The sequence below is a fragment of the Tachyglossus aculeatus genome, unplaced genomic scaffold, assembly GCF_015852505.1.
Source record: "Tachyglossus aculeatus isolate mTacAcu1 unplaced genomic scaffold, mTacAcu1.pri scaffold_158_arrow_ctg1, whole genome shotgun sequence".
In the NCBI taxonomy this organism is placed as follows: domain Eukaryota; kingdom Metazoa; phylum Chordata; class Mammalia; order Monotremata; family Tachyglossidae; genus Tachyglossus; species Tachyglossus aculeatus.
Window position 1 is genome coordinate 500,800 of NW_024044881.1, and position 16,712 is coordinate 517,511.

General features: G+C 51.6%; 1 pseudogene; it reads left to right on the forward strand.

Annotated features, from left to right (window-relative positions):
• Nucleotides 1-5,108: 5,108 nt before the first annotated feature.
• On the forward strand, nt 5,109-13,806 carry LOC119923228 (annotated as a pseudogene).
• The last annotated feature ends 2,906 nt before the right edge of the window (nt 13,807-16,712 follow it).

Below are 16,712 nucleotides of genomic sequence, written 5' to 3' on the forward strand. Positions count from 1 at the left end.
GGAGACAGTCCCCACCCAACAACGGGCTTACAGTCTATAAGGGGGAGAAAGGCAAAAACAAAAACCCCATAAAAAACAAGTAGATAGGTGTAGGTACCAACAGTATAAATAGAAATAAAGCTATATACACATAAATAATAATGATAATAATAATAATAAATACATAAATAAAATAAAGTAATAAATACATGCAAATATACACAAGCGCTATGGGGAGGAGAAGGGGGAAAGGCAGGGCAAGAGCGAAGGACAGAGGAGTCGGGGGAAGGGGACGGAAGGAGGATGAGGAGAGGAAAAAGGGGGGCTAAGTCTGGGAAGGCCTCCTGGAGGAGGTAAGATCTCAGTAGGGCTTTGAAGGAAGGAAGAGAGTAAGTTTGGCGGATTTGTGGAGGGAGGGAATCGCAGGCCAGAAGTAGGATGTGGGCCAGGGGTCGACGGCGGGACAAGTGAGAACGTGGCACAATGTGGCAGAGGAGCGGATTGTGCGGGCTGGGCTGTAGAAAGAGAGGAGGGAGGTGAGGTAGGAAGGGGCGAGGTGCTAGAGAGCTTTGAAGTCGAGAGTGAGGAGTTTTTGCTTGATTCAAAGGCTGATAGGCAATCACTGGAGATTTTTGAGGAGACTAGTGGCATGCCCAGAGCGTTTCTGTACAAAGATAATCCGGGCAGCCAGTGAAGTATAGACGGATGCAGAGTGAGACAGGAGGATGGGAGATAAGAAAGGAGGCTGATGCGGTAGTCCATTCGGGATAAAATGAGAGATTGAACCAAGGAGGTAGCGGTTTGGATGGAGAGGAAAGGGCAGATCTTTGCGATGTTGTAGAGGTGAGACTGGCAGATTTTGGAGACGGATTAGATGTGTGGGGTGAATGAGAGAGCAGAGTCAAAGACGACACCAAGGTTGCGGGCTTTCTGAGACGAGAAGGATGGTAGTGCCATCTACAATGAAGGGAAAGTCAGGGAGAGGACAGGATCTTGGGAGCGAAGATAAGGAGCTCAGTCTTGGACATGCTGAGTTTCAGATGGCGGGCAGACATCCAGATGGAGATGTTATGAAGGCAGGGGGAGATACGAGCCTGGAGGGAGGGAGAGGGAACAGGGGTGGAGATGTAGATCTGGGTGTCATTAGAGTAGAGATGATAGTTGAAGCCGTGGGAGCGAATGAGTTCACCAGGGGAGTGAGTGTAGATGGAGAACAGAAGGGGACCAAGAACTTACCCTTGAGGAACCCCTACAGTAAGGGATTGTAGGGGGAAGAGAAGCCGGCGAAGAAGGCTGAGAATGAAAGGCCAGAGAGATAAGAGGAGAATCAAGAGAGGACAGAGTCTGTGAAGCTAAGGTTGGATAGCGTGTTGAGGGGAAGGGGATGGTCAACAGTGTCGAAGTCGGCTAAGAGGTAGAGGAGGATTACGGTAGAGTAGGAGCCATTGGATTTGGCAAGAAGGAGGTCATTGGTGACCTTTGAGAGGGCAGTTTCGGTGGAGTGTAGGGGACGGAAGCCAGATTGGAGGGGGTCTAGGAGAGAGTTGGAGTTGGGCAATTCGTGGCAGCGAGTGAAGACGACTCGTTCTAGGAGTTTGGGAAGGAAAGGTAGGAAGGAGATAGGGCGATAACTAGAAGGGGAAGTGGGATAAGAAAGGACTTTTTAGGATGGTAGAGACGTGGGAATGTTTGAAGGCAGAGGGGACAGAACCAGTGAAGAGTGAGTGGTTGAAGATGGAAGTTAAGGAGAGGAGGAGGGAAGGGGTGAGAGGTTTTATACGATGAGAGGGAATGGGCTCCGAAGCACAGGTGGATTGGGTGGCACTTGAGAGGAGGGAGGAGATCTCATCTGAAGATATTGGTGGTATGGATGGGAAAGTAGCGGAGAGGGTTGAGAGCGGAGGGGATGGAGAAAGGGGAGGGATAACTTTTGGGACCTCAGAACTGATGGTGTTAATTTTACTAATGAAGTAGGTGCAAAATTTTGCATGTAAACTCTTAAAGACTATAATGATAATGTTGATAATCATGGTCATGCTAATTAATTATGCTTATGAAAAGGAGCCCATGAATTTATGATTCCTGGGTTAGATCCAGCTACCCCCTGAAGAGTCTTGCAGAATTATATTTAGAGGGATCTTGTAATTGCTTTTTTGGGGTATCTTCATTATTGTGGTATTTGGTAAGCGCTTTCTTTGTGCCAGGCATTGTACTAAGCATTCGGGTGCATACAAGCAAATAGGGTTGGCCACAGTCCCTTATCCCACGTGGGGATCACAGTCTCGATCCTCATTTTACAGATGAGGTAACTGAGAGCCAGAGAAATGAAGGTACTTGCCCAAGGTCACACAGCAGACTAGTGGCAGAGCCGGGATTAGAATCCGGATGGATGGACCACAGTGATTCCCTGCATTGCTTTGATTTTTCCTAAAGTATTGGGACTAAGAGGGATAGCCTGTAGAATCCCGATCTACTATCCAAGACATTTCAGCCGCCCAACTGCACCAGGTCTGGGTGATTTTACCCCGTGTGATAACCAACTATTCAATTAAGTGGTCTTCTAGACTGCTAGTTTGCTATGGGCAGGGAACGTGCTGGCTGATTTTGTTGTATCGAACTCTCCCAAGATGTTAGTAGAGTGCCCTGTGCATAGTAAGTGGTCAATAAATACTTTTGATTGAAGTTGATGATGATGATGATGATGATGATGATGATAAAAATAATTTAGGAGTCAGTCAACCCGATTTATTTAGTGCTTATTATGTGCAGAGCACTGTACTAAGCACTTGGGAGAGTATAGTATAACAATGTAGCAGACACATTCTCTGCCTACAGTGAGCTTATAGTCTGGCTTGGGGGACAGGTAGTATTCATTAGTATGAATAAATAAATTATGGATATGGACATAAGTGATGTGGACCTGGGAGGGGATGAATACAGTGAGCAAGTCAGGGCAAAGCAGAAAGGGAGTGGAAGAGAAGGAAAAGAGGATTTAGGGAAAGCCTATTGGAGGAGATAACATTAAGTAAAGCTTTGAAGAGGTGGAGAACAATGTACACTCTTAGGGGGGGTATGACCGCTGGGAGAAGGGGAGTAAAAGATCCTTGGGCAGGATCCAACTGCTCAGATCCATCTCCTCTCATCCAAACATCTATCCATTCATCCATTCATTCATCCATCCAGTAGTGTATCACTGCAGTTGATTAAGCACATCTTGGAGACTTCGTGATCTACCCCACCCAGAAGACCAAGGGGAGATGGAGATCAGGGCCCCTCAGCCCCACGCTGCCCCAGTGACAGTGACTTTGGTGGACGGGGGTGGAGGGACAGGGAGAGACAAGGAGGCAGATGGAAGAGTCGGAGCCAGTCCTGGGAGATGCTCACACTCGGGACCTATGTTGGGGTTCAGACCGGATCCGTGTTCCCCGACCGTGCCAGGGGCCTGCAGGAGGGGGGCGTTGTCCAGTGTAATGACCCCAACCATCACAAGCCCCTCCATTCTGATTGGCTTGTATCCACCCCAGTGCTTAGTACAGTGCCTGGCACGTCGTAAGGGCTTAACAAGTTTTATTCTTATTACTATTATTATTATTATTATTATCCACTGTCAAACCATGACTACCAGGAAGCCGCCTGCCTTGTTCTGGAACTTTGGCACAGGTTTGGCAGTTTGGATGAGCTTACAGTCTACCCAGGCGAATGACTGAATGAATGGCTCTTAGGCCCATGTTGTTTCCACTAGATCACACTACTTCACTTCACAAGTGACAGCACTGATAACTCTTTCACTCTCAGAAAGGAAAAGTAGCAAGTCGGATAGATAAACTTTATTTAAAAGAAGACATCGATACCAACGAATACAACACAAGGAGAGAATTTTTCCACATCACGTGAGACTGAGATTTTGTACTGCTTCAGTGGTCAGGGAAGGAAAAAATACTTTTGTTAATTCTGAAGGTTAAATGACTTACCCAAGAGAAGCACCGTGGACAGGTAGTTAGAGCTCAGGCCAGGGAGTCAGAAGGACCTGGGTGATAATCCCGGATCTGTCACTTGTCTACCGTGGGACCTTGGGTGAGTCACTTCACTTCTCTGGGGTTTCAGGTCCTTATTTTGTAAAATGGGAATGAAGATTAAGCCACTTGTGGGATATAAACTGGATCCAACCTATTAGCTTGTATCGACCCCAGAGCAATGCCCTCTAAAGCAGGATTGTTCATCACTCACTGATCTTATCAGACATCACTCCAGACTCTGAGAAAGCCTCCTTGCAGCCAGAAAAGACAACTGTTCATATGCACACTTCTGTTGGGTGTCTTACTGAGGTTAGCGATGGCAATACCAACACAAGGAGAGGTTTTTTTCCAGGGAAAAGGGTAGGAAAATCTGCTCTTTAGGACTCTCCCGATGGCGGCGTTCATGTCCCGGTTCATCAGGCTGTAGATGAAGGGGTTCAGAGCAGGGGGTACCACTGCATAGAACACGGACACGAGGAGGTCCAGCGTCGAGGAGGAGTCCAAGGGTGGGTTAAGATGTGCGGTGATGGCTGTCGAAATGGTGATTACAACAGCGAGGAGAGGCAGGCAAGTGGAGAAGGCTTTGGCCTGGCCCTCGGCGGCCGGCATCCTCAGCAAGGCCCAGAAGATGCGCACATACGATACGACGATGAGAATGAATCAGACGAAGGCTAAAGCTACCCCGGTGGTGATGTTCACGAGAACGGCGACATGGTCCTTGGAGCAGATGGTCTTCAGCAGGTAGGGGACGTCGCAGAAAAGCTATTGGACTATGGTGGACCTACAGAAGGACAGAGAGATGTTCGGAGCTGAAAACAAGTCTCCAATCAGGACCCCACTGAGCCACGAGATGGCGGCCATCTTCCCACAGGTTACTCTGTTAATGGCGACGTCGTAACGCAGGTGGAGGCACATGGCAGCATAGGAGCCGTCGGACATAGCCGTGAGGAGAAAGTACCCCTAAGCGACAAACAAGACCAACAGTTAGAGCTGAGCCACAAAGTCCAGGTAGGAGATGGAGCTGCTATTAATGAAGGAGATGGTGACGGATTCAGGACAGTGACGGAGACGAGGCAGAGGTCGAGGACAGACAGGTGCCTGAGGAAGACGTACATGGGGATGTGGAGGAGCCGGTCGAGGAAGGTGACGGCGACGATGAGAAGATTCCCCCTCAGGGCCGCCAGGTACTGCAGGAGGAACAGCACGGTGTGGACCAGCTGCAGCTCCCGGAACTCCGAGACACCTAGACGGAAGAATTCCCTCTCCGTGGAGACGTTTGGCATTTTTGGAAGGCAGCATTGATTTTCTGCAATGGATTAGGGAAGAGCCAAAGGTAGAGTCCATTGATGGGATGAGTGAAGCAATTGACAGGACACTTTCTGGTGATTCTGTATGGAGAGGAGATATTTATTGAATTCAAAATGTTCTCTCAGTTCACCGTGGAGACATTGAACATTTCTGGGAAATGATGTCGACTCCCTGCACAGGAAGAGTGAGGGAAGACTTCAATTTAGAGACATTGATGTTGTTGGAGAAGGAATAGAACTAAGCCAATCAATTCTATTTACTGAGGACCTACAGAGGACACGTAATCACTCCCCCCAAGGAGCTTCCAGTCTAATGGAAGCACCAAGCTTCGAACTGTTTACAAGCAGGGTGCTATTGTGAAGAACACAAGCCTGGGAGTCAGAGGACCTGGGTTCTAATCCCATATCTACCACTTGTCGGATGCATAGCCATGGGACAGTGACAATTCCTTGAAGCCTCAGTTTTCTCAATGGTAAAATGAGGATTAGATTCCTGTTTTCCCTCCTACTTAGTCTGTGAATCCCTTGTGAATCTACCAGATTATTCTTAATCTCCGCCAGTATTTAACACTTTACTTGGAACACTGTAAGCACGTAACAAATATCAAGAGTATTATTTTTGGTTGAGAAGACTGAAACTAAAAGGAATAGGGGATAAGAGATGTCGGAGAGCATAAAGATATGAACATGACTGTTGTGAAATTTTTTCGGTGGTTTTCGAGTCAAACAAGAAGTTCCTTTATACATAAATTCATCCATTTAGTGCACAGAGAATGAACCTGGTAGACAGAAGGACTTGGATTCTAATCCTTTCTCCGCCCCTTGTCCCCTGCATTACCTAGGGCCAGTAACTTACCTTCTCTGTGCCTCAGTTACCTCACCTGTAAACTAGGGATTGTGACTGAAAGCACAATGTGGGGCATGGACTGTGTCCAACCTGATTAGCTTGTATCCACCCCAGGGCTTAATACAGTACCTGGCATATAATAATCACGTAATGATACCATAAAGCAAACAACAAAAAACCACCCACATATAAATCAAACTGATTCCATTTGCTCACATTTCTGCATTCACATTTGTACACACACAAACACAAGCATACCTCATAACTCATCTAGTCCTTTCCTAATGCATCACTCAGCCTACGTCTTCTCCTCTCCTCAACCTCCTCTCATGACAAGTTGTGTCTTTTCACAAGCAACAATTACTCACAATCGGCTTGAAGGCTCTCCACCCTATGGCTGCACTTCACCTTCTTTCCATCGTTCAACTAGTCTTCTCAGCTCTCAAAGCAACTTTCTAGTTGTTACGATCGATTCTCCCTTTTCCATCTTAGTCTTGGACTACCTCCCTTATCCACTCAAAATCAGAGAGGGCACAGGTCTTCTCAAATTCCAAGCACTGCTAAAATCCCACCTCCTCCAACCACATTTCCCGATTCATTTCCACTTCACCTAACTCAAACGCGAATAAACTCATTTCTATCCTCGGTTCGTGCAACAATCATGGGCCCAGGAGTTCTCTTCCTGACTTTGAGCTCCTTGAGAGCAGCATACACATCTACCAGCTTTGTTCTATTGTACTCTCCCAAGCATAGCTTAGTGGGAGCCAGGGAACTTTGGTTTTCATCCTCACTCTGTTCCTTTGCAGCTGTGGGACCTTTGGCAAGTCGCTTCACTTCTCTGGGCCTCAGTTTCCTAATCTGTAAAATGGCATGCAATGATGGCATAGTCATCTTTTCATTCTTGTTTTCCTTCTAGAAGGGGCAAGGAATGTATCTCTCATGGCGTTATAAAGTGGATAGAGCAAGGGCCTGGGAGTCAGGAGTCAGAAGGACTTGGGTTCTAATTCCGGCTCCACCCCATGCCTGCTGTGTGACCGTGGGACAGTCATTTAACTTCTCTGATCCTCGGTTACGTCATCAACCCTGAAATCCCTCTCTTTGATCACAACCTTCTAACCTACCTCCTCACTCACACTCCTCCTCGCTGTAAATCTATATTACTACCCCACAGAGACCTCCGCCCTCTCGACCCCATCCATCTTTTTAAGCGTATCACACCCCACCTCGCCTCCCTATCCTCTCTACCCAATCTTGATGACCAGAGTACTGCTCGTAACTCCATTCTGTACTCAGTTCGCTTGTTCCCCTTTGCTTTCGCTGATCTCGTACCACTAACCCACAGCCTTGGATAACTGGCCACCCTCTGCCTTCTTCGCTCTTATGTTCGAGCTGCTGAATGCTGCTGGCGAAAATCTAAACGCCAAGCCAAACTTGTTCACTTTACGTTTACACGTTCCAGCCTTAACTCTGCTCGCTCCTCAGCTAGATAAAACTATTTTTCCACCCTGACTGACACACATGTCCATCATCCCCATCAGCTCTTCCGTACATTTAACTCCCTTCTCAGGCCCCCTGTTCCTCCCCTTCCTCTATTCCTCACCCCCAACGATCTGGCATCTTTCTTCGTTAGGAAAATTAACACCACCAGGTCTGAGCTCCCCAAAGTCACCCCTCCCCATTCTCCATCCCCTCCACTCTCAACCCTTTCCGCTACTTCCCATCCTTCCCGGCAGTATACTCAGATGAGATCTCCTCCCTCCTCTCAAGTGCTACTCCATCCACCTGTGCTTCAGACCCCATTCCCTCTCATCTTATGAAATCTTTCGCCCCTTCCCTCCTCCACTCTTTATCTCCCATCTTCAACTGCTCACACTCCACTGGTTCCTTCCCCTCTGCCTTCAAACATGAACATGTCTCCCCAATCCTAAAAAAACTCTCGGCCCCACTGACCGTTGTAGTTATTGTCCTATCTCCTTCCTAACCTTCCTTTCCAAGCTCCTAGAATGAGTAGTCTACACTCGCTGCCTTGAAAGCCCCAACTCTAACTGTCTCCTAGACACCCTCCAATCTAGCTTCCAACCCCTATACGGTAATGAAACCGCACTCTCAAAGGTCACCAATGACCTCCTTCTTGCCAAATCCAATGGCTCCTACTCTAGTCTAATTCTTCTCGACCTCTGAGCTTCCTTTGACACAGTGGATCACCCCCTTCTCCTCAACACTCTATCCAACCTTGGCTTCACAGACTCCGTCCTCTCCTGGTTCTACTCTTATCTCTCCGACCGTTCATTCTCAGTCTACTTTGTGGGCTCCTCCTCCTCTTGCTGTAGGGGGCTCCTCAAAGGTCATTTCTTGGTCCCCTTCTGTTATCTATCTACACTCACTCCCTTGGAGAACTCATTCGCTCTCAAGGCTTCAACTATCATCTCTACGCTGATGACACCCAAATCTGCATCTCTGCTCCTGCTCTCTCTCCCTCCCTCCAGGATCGTATCTCCTCCTGCCTTCAGAACATCTCCATCTGGATGTCTGCCCGCCATCTAAACCTCAATATGTCCAAGGCTAAACTCCTTATCTTCCCTCTCAAATCCTGCCCTCTCCCTGACTTTCCCGTCACTGTAGATGGCACTACCATTCTTCCCGTCTCACAAGCCCGCAACTTAGGTGTCATCCTCGACTCTGCTCTCTCGTTCATTCCTCACATCCAATCCATCACCAAAACCTGCCGGTGTCACCTCCACAACTTCGCCAATATCCGCCCTTTCCTCTCCACCCAAACCACTACCTTGCTGGTTCAATCTCTCATCCTATCCCGACTGGATTATTGCATCAGCCTCCTCTCTGATCTCCCGTCCTTCTGTCTCTCCCCACTTCAGTCTATACTTCACTCTGCTCTCCGGATTATCTTTGTACAGAAACGCTCTCGGCATTTTACTCCCCACCACGAAAATTTCCAGCTGCTGCCTGTCAACCTACGAATCAAGCAGAAGCTCCTCACTCTCAGCTTCCAGGCTCTCCATCACCTCGAACCTTCCTACCTCACCTCCCTTCTCTCCTTCTACAGCCCAGCCCACCCTCTGCTCCTCTGCCGCTAAGCTCCTCACTGTGCCTCCTTCTCGCGTGTCCCGCCGTTGACCCCAAGCCCACGTCCTTCCCCTGGCCTGGAATGCCCTCCCTTCACACATCCGCCAATCTAGCTCTTTTCCTTCCTTCAAAGCCCTACCGAGAGCTCACCTCCTTCAGGAGGCCTTCCCAGAATGAGCCTCCTTTTTCCTCTCCTTCCCATCCTCCCCTCCTTACCTCTTTCCCCTCCCAAAAGCACTTGTACATATTTATTACTCCATTTATTTTACTTTTACATATTTACTATTGTATTTTTTGTCAATAATGTGCATATAGCTATACTTCTATTTGTTCTGATGATTTTTACACCTGTCTACATGTTTTGTTTTCTTATCCATCTCCCCTTATAGACTGTGAGCCCGTTGCTTGGTAGGGGCCATCTCTATATGTTACCGACTTGTACTTCCCAAACGCTTAGTACAGTGCTCTGCACACAGTAAGCATTTAATAAATACGATTGAATGAATGAATGAGTGAATCTGTAAAATGGGGGTTAGGACTGTGAACCCCATGTGGAACAAGGGCTGTATCCAACCTGCTCAACATGTATCTACCCCAGCACTTAGGACAGTGCTTGGGACAGAGTAAGAGCTTAACAAGTACTACTATTATTATTATTACTCTCCTAATGCTTAGTACTACTGCCTGGGACCTCTCTGGGAACACTTGTGGGTGGGTATCGAAGGGTTGCGGGGAGAGCAGTATCCATCCATCCTCGCCCAGAGCCTGAGCAGGGCCTGTGGGTGATACTGGCCCGAAGGACCCAGAGGAGCCGGGTGATATTGGTGGGGGGGTGGGGGCGGGACGGTTAGGGGCTCTCAGTTTGTTGTCCTTCATTTTACAGAGGACGAAAGCGAGGCCCAGAGAGGCTAAATGACTTGCACACAGCCACCCGGTAGATCTGTGGTGGACCAGGGGCTCAGGCCCAGGTCTCCTGGCAGTCAGTCCCACCCCATTTCCAACGGACCAATCCACTCTCCAGCGAATCGGGACGGTGGCTGTCCTGGGGCTTCCCTGTCCATAGAGCTGCTTCCTTGGGTGGGTGGAGGGTGTGCTTCTGAGAGGTGGAGGTGGAGGTCACGGGGACGGTCTTCTGCGCGCCTCCAATGGACTCTCCCCTTTGCCAGGGCGCTGCCCGATAGGCAGGCTCACAGAACATCCCGTGAGACGGGCGTGTCTGTGCAGTCTCGGTCACTGGGCCTCAACGGCCCCCTAAACTCCCCTCTCCACTCCCTTTACCGACGGGCAGAGCTCCTGCCGGTCCTGGTGCTGGTGAATGGGGGCAACGAGAACGGAAAAGAGGAGGAGCCGCGGGAAAATGGGCATGTCTAGGAGGAGGAGGGGGACGGGCAGCCGAGCGACGAGGAGTTCATCAACATCCATGGCACAGGCTTCACCGTCAAGATCTTCGTGCCTAGGATCAAGCCTTTTTCCCTACAGGTATGGAAGGGTGATGGGAGGAGAAGGGCGGCTGGCCTGTGGGTGAGAAGAGAGCCAAAATGGAGTCAGGGGCGGCAACCGCAGGCAGAGAGGACGTCCCTTGGCTGAGCCCTAGCCATTGCACCACTGTTGAGGAGAGCACTTTGGTTGAGTCAACCCAGCCTGCCCGGGGCTGTGGAGTGACTTAAGGTGGAGAGGACCGAGCCTAGCCTCCGAGGGTGATGGCGACCAGGAGGCAAGGTCTATCTAGAACCCTGACCCATGCCAACCCAGTCCCTCCCCCTTCAAAAACAAGGGCAAATTGCTCCTGCTCGTCCTCTTTCCTTCCCAGAGGAGGAGAGACCTAAGGGTCAGAGGCTTTGGGGCAGGATGTGAGTGGGCAGAGGGGGCACCCAGGCCGGACCCTGATTGTTGGCCCTGTTGGCTGCAGGTCTCTCCGCAGGAGATGGAGCAGCAGATCCAGCCGGTGCTCATGGACCGCGAAGACAACTGCCACCGCACCTGTTTCTCCCTGCAGCTGGACGGCAACATCCTAGACAACTTCGCTGAGCTCAAGACCATCGAGGGGCTGCAGGAGGGGGCATCGCTCCGAGTGGTGGAAAGCAAGCCCTTCCCCTCATCCTACGCTGTCCGGGGCCGGAATAGAGGGTAGGCGGCCTGGCTCCCCAACGCGGGGGTGGGTAAAGGGCTTGGGACGCCGGTCATCCTGGGGCCACGCGGGTCTGCATCTCTGGCCCGTTGGGGGAGATTCTGGAATTACATCATCTTCGCCGTGTCCCCAGCCTCCCCCGGCCCCGACCATCAGCCCCCTTCCGGCTCTTTCCCTGCCCGAGAGCCCTACACGGTCCTCGAGGCCCTGATTCACGTGCGCCATATCCGGGGCCTGCTGAAGAGCCTGAATCCGTCCGACGCCTTCAGCGGCCTGGACTGCAACTAGCTGTCCTTCCTGAGTGTCTTCACTGAAGACGAGCCTGGCTGTACGAGCTGTTGGGGGGTCGGCGGGGTCCTCTGGGAGTGGGAGACGGAGGGCTTCTCCTGCCTGCTCTGGCCCCGTGTGGGCGGCGGTAGGGCGCTAATGGCAGCCTCCACCCGCACAGACAGCGGCAAGCGGAAGAAGAAGGTCGGGGAGCTGGAGCAGATCGCCTATACGACCCCCGAGCACATCCTGCCCGGGAGCAAGGAGCGTCCGCTGTCCGTCCTGCAGCCCTAGAACCGCGACTGGAAGGTAGGGCGGCTGCGGGAACTGGGTTCTGCGTCGGAGGTGGACGGCAACGACCCCCGGTGGGTGGGGATTTAGGGGACGGGCAACAGCCTCGGCCGGCCTCCCCTGATGCCCATGCCCCCCGCCTCCCCAGCCCCTGCAGTGCCTCAAGTTGCTCACCATGAACGGCTGGAACCCACCACCCGGCAACCGCAAGGTGCACGGGGACCTGGTCTACCTGTACGTGGTCACGGCCGAGGACCGCCATTTCAGCATCACTGCCTCCATCCGCGGCTTCTACCTAAACCAGTGAGTGGGGGTCTCCTCGGACGGACTCTGGACTCATGGTCTGGGGGCAGCCGGGGTGGGAGGGGAGGTGAATGCGCCATTTACCCCTGCAGGTCGAAGGCGTACAGCTTCAATCACAAGCCTTCCAGCCCCCAGTTCCTCAGCCACTCCTTGGTGGAGCTCCTCAACCAGATCAGCCCAGCCTTCAAAAAACCGTTATTGCCCTGCTGAAGAAAAGGTACGCGGAGGCCTTCCCCATCCCGCGCCTGGGGGCGGGGAGCCAATGGCCATGGCCTCGTAGCAACACCCGCTTGAGGGTTTGGCCCCCAAGTGGTCTGGCGCGGCCCATTGTCCAGGTCCTGGGGAGGGGAAGGGCTTAGCATCGGGTCTCCGTCCCTTCTCTCTGTACTGGGTGGGGAGGCGGTGGGAGCCGGGGCCCCCGACTAGCTGGAGAAAATGATCCCTAAGAGCTGGGCTGCACTGGGGTATGTTGGGAGCCTCTGGGCTCGGTGAAGGGCAGAAGTGGTGAGAAACGTTCTCGTGCCCTGGGGCTGCTGGCTCTGCCCCCTCCCCCCCCAACTCTGACTGCAGGGTGCAGCCCCACCCCTTCGAGAAGATCGCCACCCCATTCCAGGTGTCCAGCTGGATGGCGCCGCAGGCCCAGTACGCCATGGACTGCGTGCGGGCTGAGGACACCTACACCTCGTGGCTGGGCTACGAGGAGCACATCCCTGGACGGGTGCCTGCCTGTCCAAACTCCTCGCCCACTGCCCCGTGGGATCAGCACCCAGGCATTCCCAAGGCCTGTCCACTCACCCTGGCTTGACACTGCGGCTCCAGGTTGAAGGGGGCAGGGCCTGGGCCTAACCTCGTCTGCGGGAGTGACTGTGGGGGTTTGGGTAGAGCAGTGTCTGCCCTCCCCATCTCCCTGGCGTGGATCCCTGTCAGAGCCTTGGCATCACCCCTCTGAAAACCCAGCGAGGTGAAGGTGGAGTGCAGGCCGCACCCTTCAGAGTGTTGGCCCCCTGACCTTTGCCCTCCCACCTCCCCTCCCCCACCCATCAGACGCGGGATTGGAACGAGGAGCTGCAGACGACGCGAGAGCTGCCCCGGAAGAAGTTTCCTGAACGGCTGCTGATGCAACGAGCCAACTTCAAGGTACGTCGAGGGCTAGGAGATGGTTCTGTGTGGGTGGGGGGTTGCGGGTGGGCAGCTGGCGTCAGTCCCCCCCAACACCGCCTCTCAGCACCTGAGCCCACAGAGTGACCAGCAGCATCCGCCCCGGAGACTGGCTCCCTGAGCCGAGCCCCTGCTCCCTCCAGGTATACAGTGACCTCATAGCTTCAGACATCGGGGGTCCATGGCGGGATCGACGGGATCGTGATGGCCATCAACCCCAGGAAGGAAACCAAGATGCAGATGTTCATCTGGAACAACATATTCAGCCTGGACTACGATGTGCGCCACCACTACAAGGGCTTCGGGGGCAACACAGACGCCTACGCCGCCCCCAGCCACGACCTGAATGGCATGCGCACCTACAGCGCCTTGGACGTGGAGGGCATGTACACGCTGGGCACCTTGGTGGTGGACTACCGTGGATAATTAGTGCTCACAATAAGCGCTCAACAAATATGATTCAAGATTAATTAATAGTAAATTTTAGTGTGTCAACCTATTCATTCAATCGTATTTATTGAGCGCTTACTGTGTGCAGAGCACTGTACTAAGCGCTTGGGAAGTACAGGTTGGTGACATATAGAGACGGTCCCTACCCTACAGCGGGCCTCTAGCACCGTGGCTGAAAAATTTTTGAGGGCAGGGATTGCAACCTTTCTCACTATTTGTCTTCTCCCAACATTTGGGAAAAACTCTCACAGGGAGAAATTGCTGAGAGTGCCAGTTGCGGTCAGGTTGGCACACTCTCTAAGTCCTGCCTGTCATTTAGCCTCTGTTAGGGATTCTGGGACCCACTGAAGGCCAAATTGATTGTCCACAGTGCTGAAACTGTTCTGGAGCACCGTAGCTCGGCGGGTGGTTGGCATGGTAGCAAGATTTGAGGAAGAAGAAGGAGAGTTGTGTGATGGTTAGGGGTTACTGAAATTGAAAACATTTCCCCTCCTGCTAGCACCCCTGCCCCGCTGGGGGTCGCGGCACTGGTATGAACCCAAAAGTAGGCCCTAGACTGGCTCCATCTCATCCATCCTCATCCTCGTGCCCCACACCTCTCCATCCCACTCAACCCCGGTCACTCTCACCGGGGCGGGGTGGGGCTGGGGGTCGCTGACTTCTACAGGGCTGGGCTGATCCCCTCTATCTCCTCAGACTCCTGGGTTCGGTCAGCCAGGAAGGAACATAGAGAAGTCTTTGATCTCTCTCCGCTCCCCCTCAGACCCTGAGAAGCTCTCCAGACAGCCCCCTTCCCTGTAGATAAACAAGGAGCTGCTACGAGGGGGATCACTGGATGATGACTCGGGGCCCTACCGAGGGACCTCAGGGCCTGGACAAGCCAGGTACCCTCTGGTCATGTGGTTTCTGAGGCTCCTGGGAGACAAGGACACGTCCCTGTAACATCAGCGGTCGTGCCAGCTCTCGGGGTTCCTGTGGAAAAAGCAGCATCTGCATCCCAACGTCCCAACGGTTCCAGTTTCCAACGACAGTCTTCAGCCACTGTGAATGGTTTCACCTTTGTCGAATTAACAACCTGAAACACTCAATCTGTCAGTCAAGCAGACATCTGTAAGTTTTTCTTATCGCCTTTGTGAAGCACTTACTACATATCAGGCACTATACTAAGTGCTGGAGTAGTTACAGAGTCCATGTCCCCCGTGGGGCTCAAATCTCAATCCCCATTTTACAGATGAGGGAACTGAGGCACGGAGAAGTTAAGCGACACTGTCCAAGGTCACACAGCAGACATATGGTGGAACCGGGATCGTTACTCATGTCCTTTTGAATCCCTGGTCCCTGATCTACTCACTAGGCAACGCTGCTTCTTCTGACTTGTCCTGATTGCAAATCCGCTGAAGGTCTGTTCACACTGACTTTATAAACTGTACTCTGGAATCAAGCGTTCATCCACTTTCTCATCTTTCCCTTCTCTCCTTCCTCCTCTACATAATTTATTCTGTGTCTAGCTCCCGCATTAGATCATAATCTCCTAGAGAGGAGGAACAATACAATTCTATCTCTTTTCAACTCTCCTGAGAGCTTACTACACTGCTTTGCACCCAGGATGTGGTCAATAAATACCATTTATAATAGTAATAGTAACAATTATGGTCTTTGGTGAGCACTTACTATGTGTCAAGCACTGTTCCAAATGCTGGAGTAGGTACAAGGTAACCAGGTTTGACACGGTCCCTGTCCCACATTGATCTCCCAGTTTCAATCCCCATTTTACAGATGAAGTAACCAAAGCACAGAAAAGTGAAGTGACTTCCCCCAGGTCATATGGCAGACAAGTAGCAGAACGGGGATTAGAACCTACGACCTCTGACTCCCAAGCCTGTGCTCTGAACGGAAGGATGGATGGATGGATGGATGGATGGATGGATGGATGGATGGATGGATGGATGGATCTATGGATAACGAATGATTGGAAGGAAGGATGGAAGGAAGGAAGGAAAGACTGATTGAAGAGAGACGACGGATTTTCATGACAGATGAAGCTGCAGTCCTCCTCTCTTCTCGTCTCCCATACCACCTCACATTTTCCAACTTTCATTCCCACCCCCAGAGTCATGCTCAAGAGCATATCATTATATTTTCATGGACATTACTAATAGTTATATCATTATTGTATTTATTAAGAGGTTGTGTTCCTAAATTGTTCCACTTGATGGAGTAGAAACAAAGGAATCAGTTCAAACACAATTCCTGCCCCACAGGGGCTCAGAGTGTAAGACCAAGAGAGATCCTAGGGATGTTGTCCCTGCCACTAGTTCACAAAACAAGCCAGTAGCAGAGCTGGCATCAGAACTCAAGTCTCAATCAATCAATCAATTATATATAGTGAGCACTTTCTCTGGGCCCAGCACAGTACAAAGTACTTGTAAAAGTTCAGTGTATTAGAGTTGGTAGACATGTTCCCTGCCCACAATGAGCTTACAGTCTAGAGTGATTCCCAATACTTTAGGCATGATAAAATTTTAAAAAATTATGGTATTTGTTAAGAACTTGCTATGTGCCAAGTACATGTTCTAAGCGCGCGGCCTTGCTGCTCCCAGAAGGATCCTCTCCTCAGAGCGCCGCCATAGACGCCCGGGACTCCGTTCCCGAGAGGCCCGCCCGCCATCACACCGCGCGGCCTTGCTGCTCCTGGAAGGATCCTCTCCTTTGAGCGCCGTCATAGAAGCCCGGGACTCCGTTCCCGAGAGGCCCGCTCGCCATCACACCGCGTGGCCCCGGCTTCTCCCGGAAGGCTCCCCTCCTCAGAGCGCCTCCATAGACGCCCCCTGCTTCAATCCCCCACCCCGACTTAAGCGACCTTCCTTAAAGTGCCCCCCATC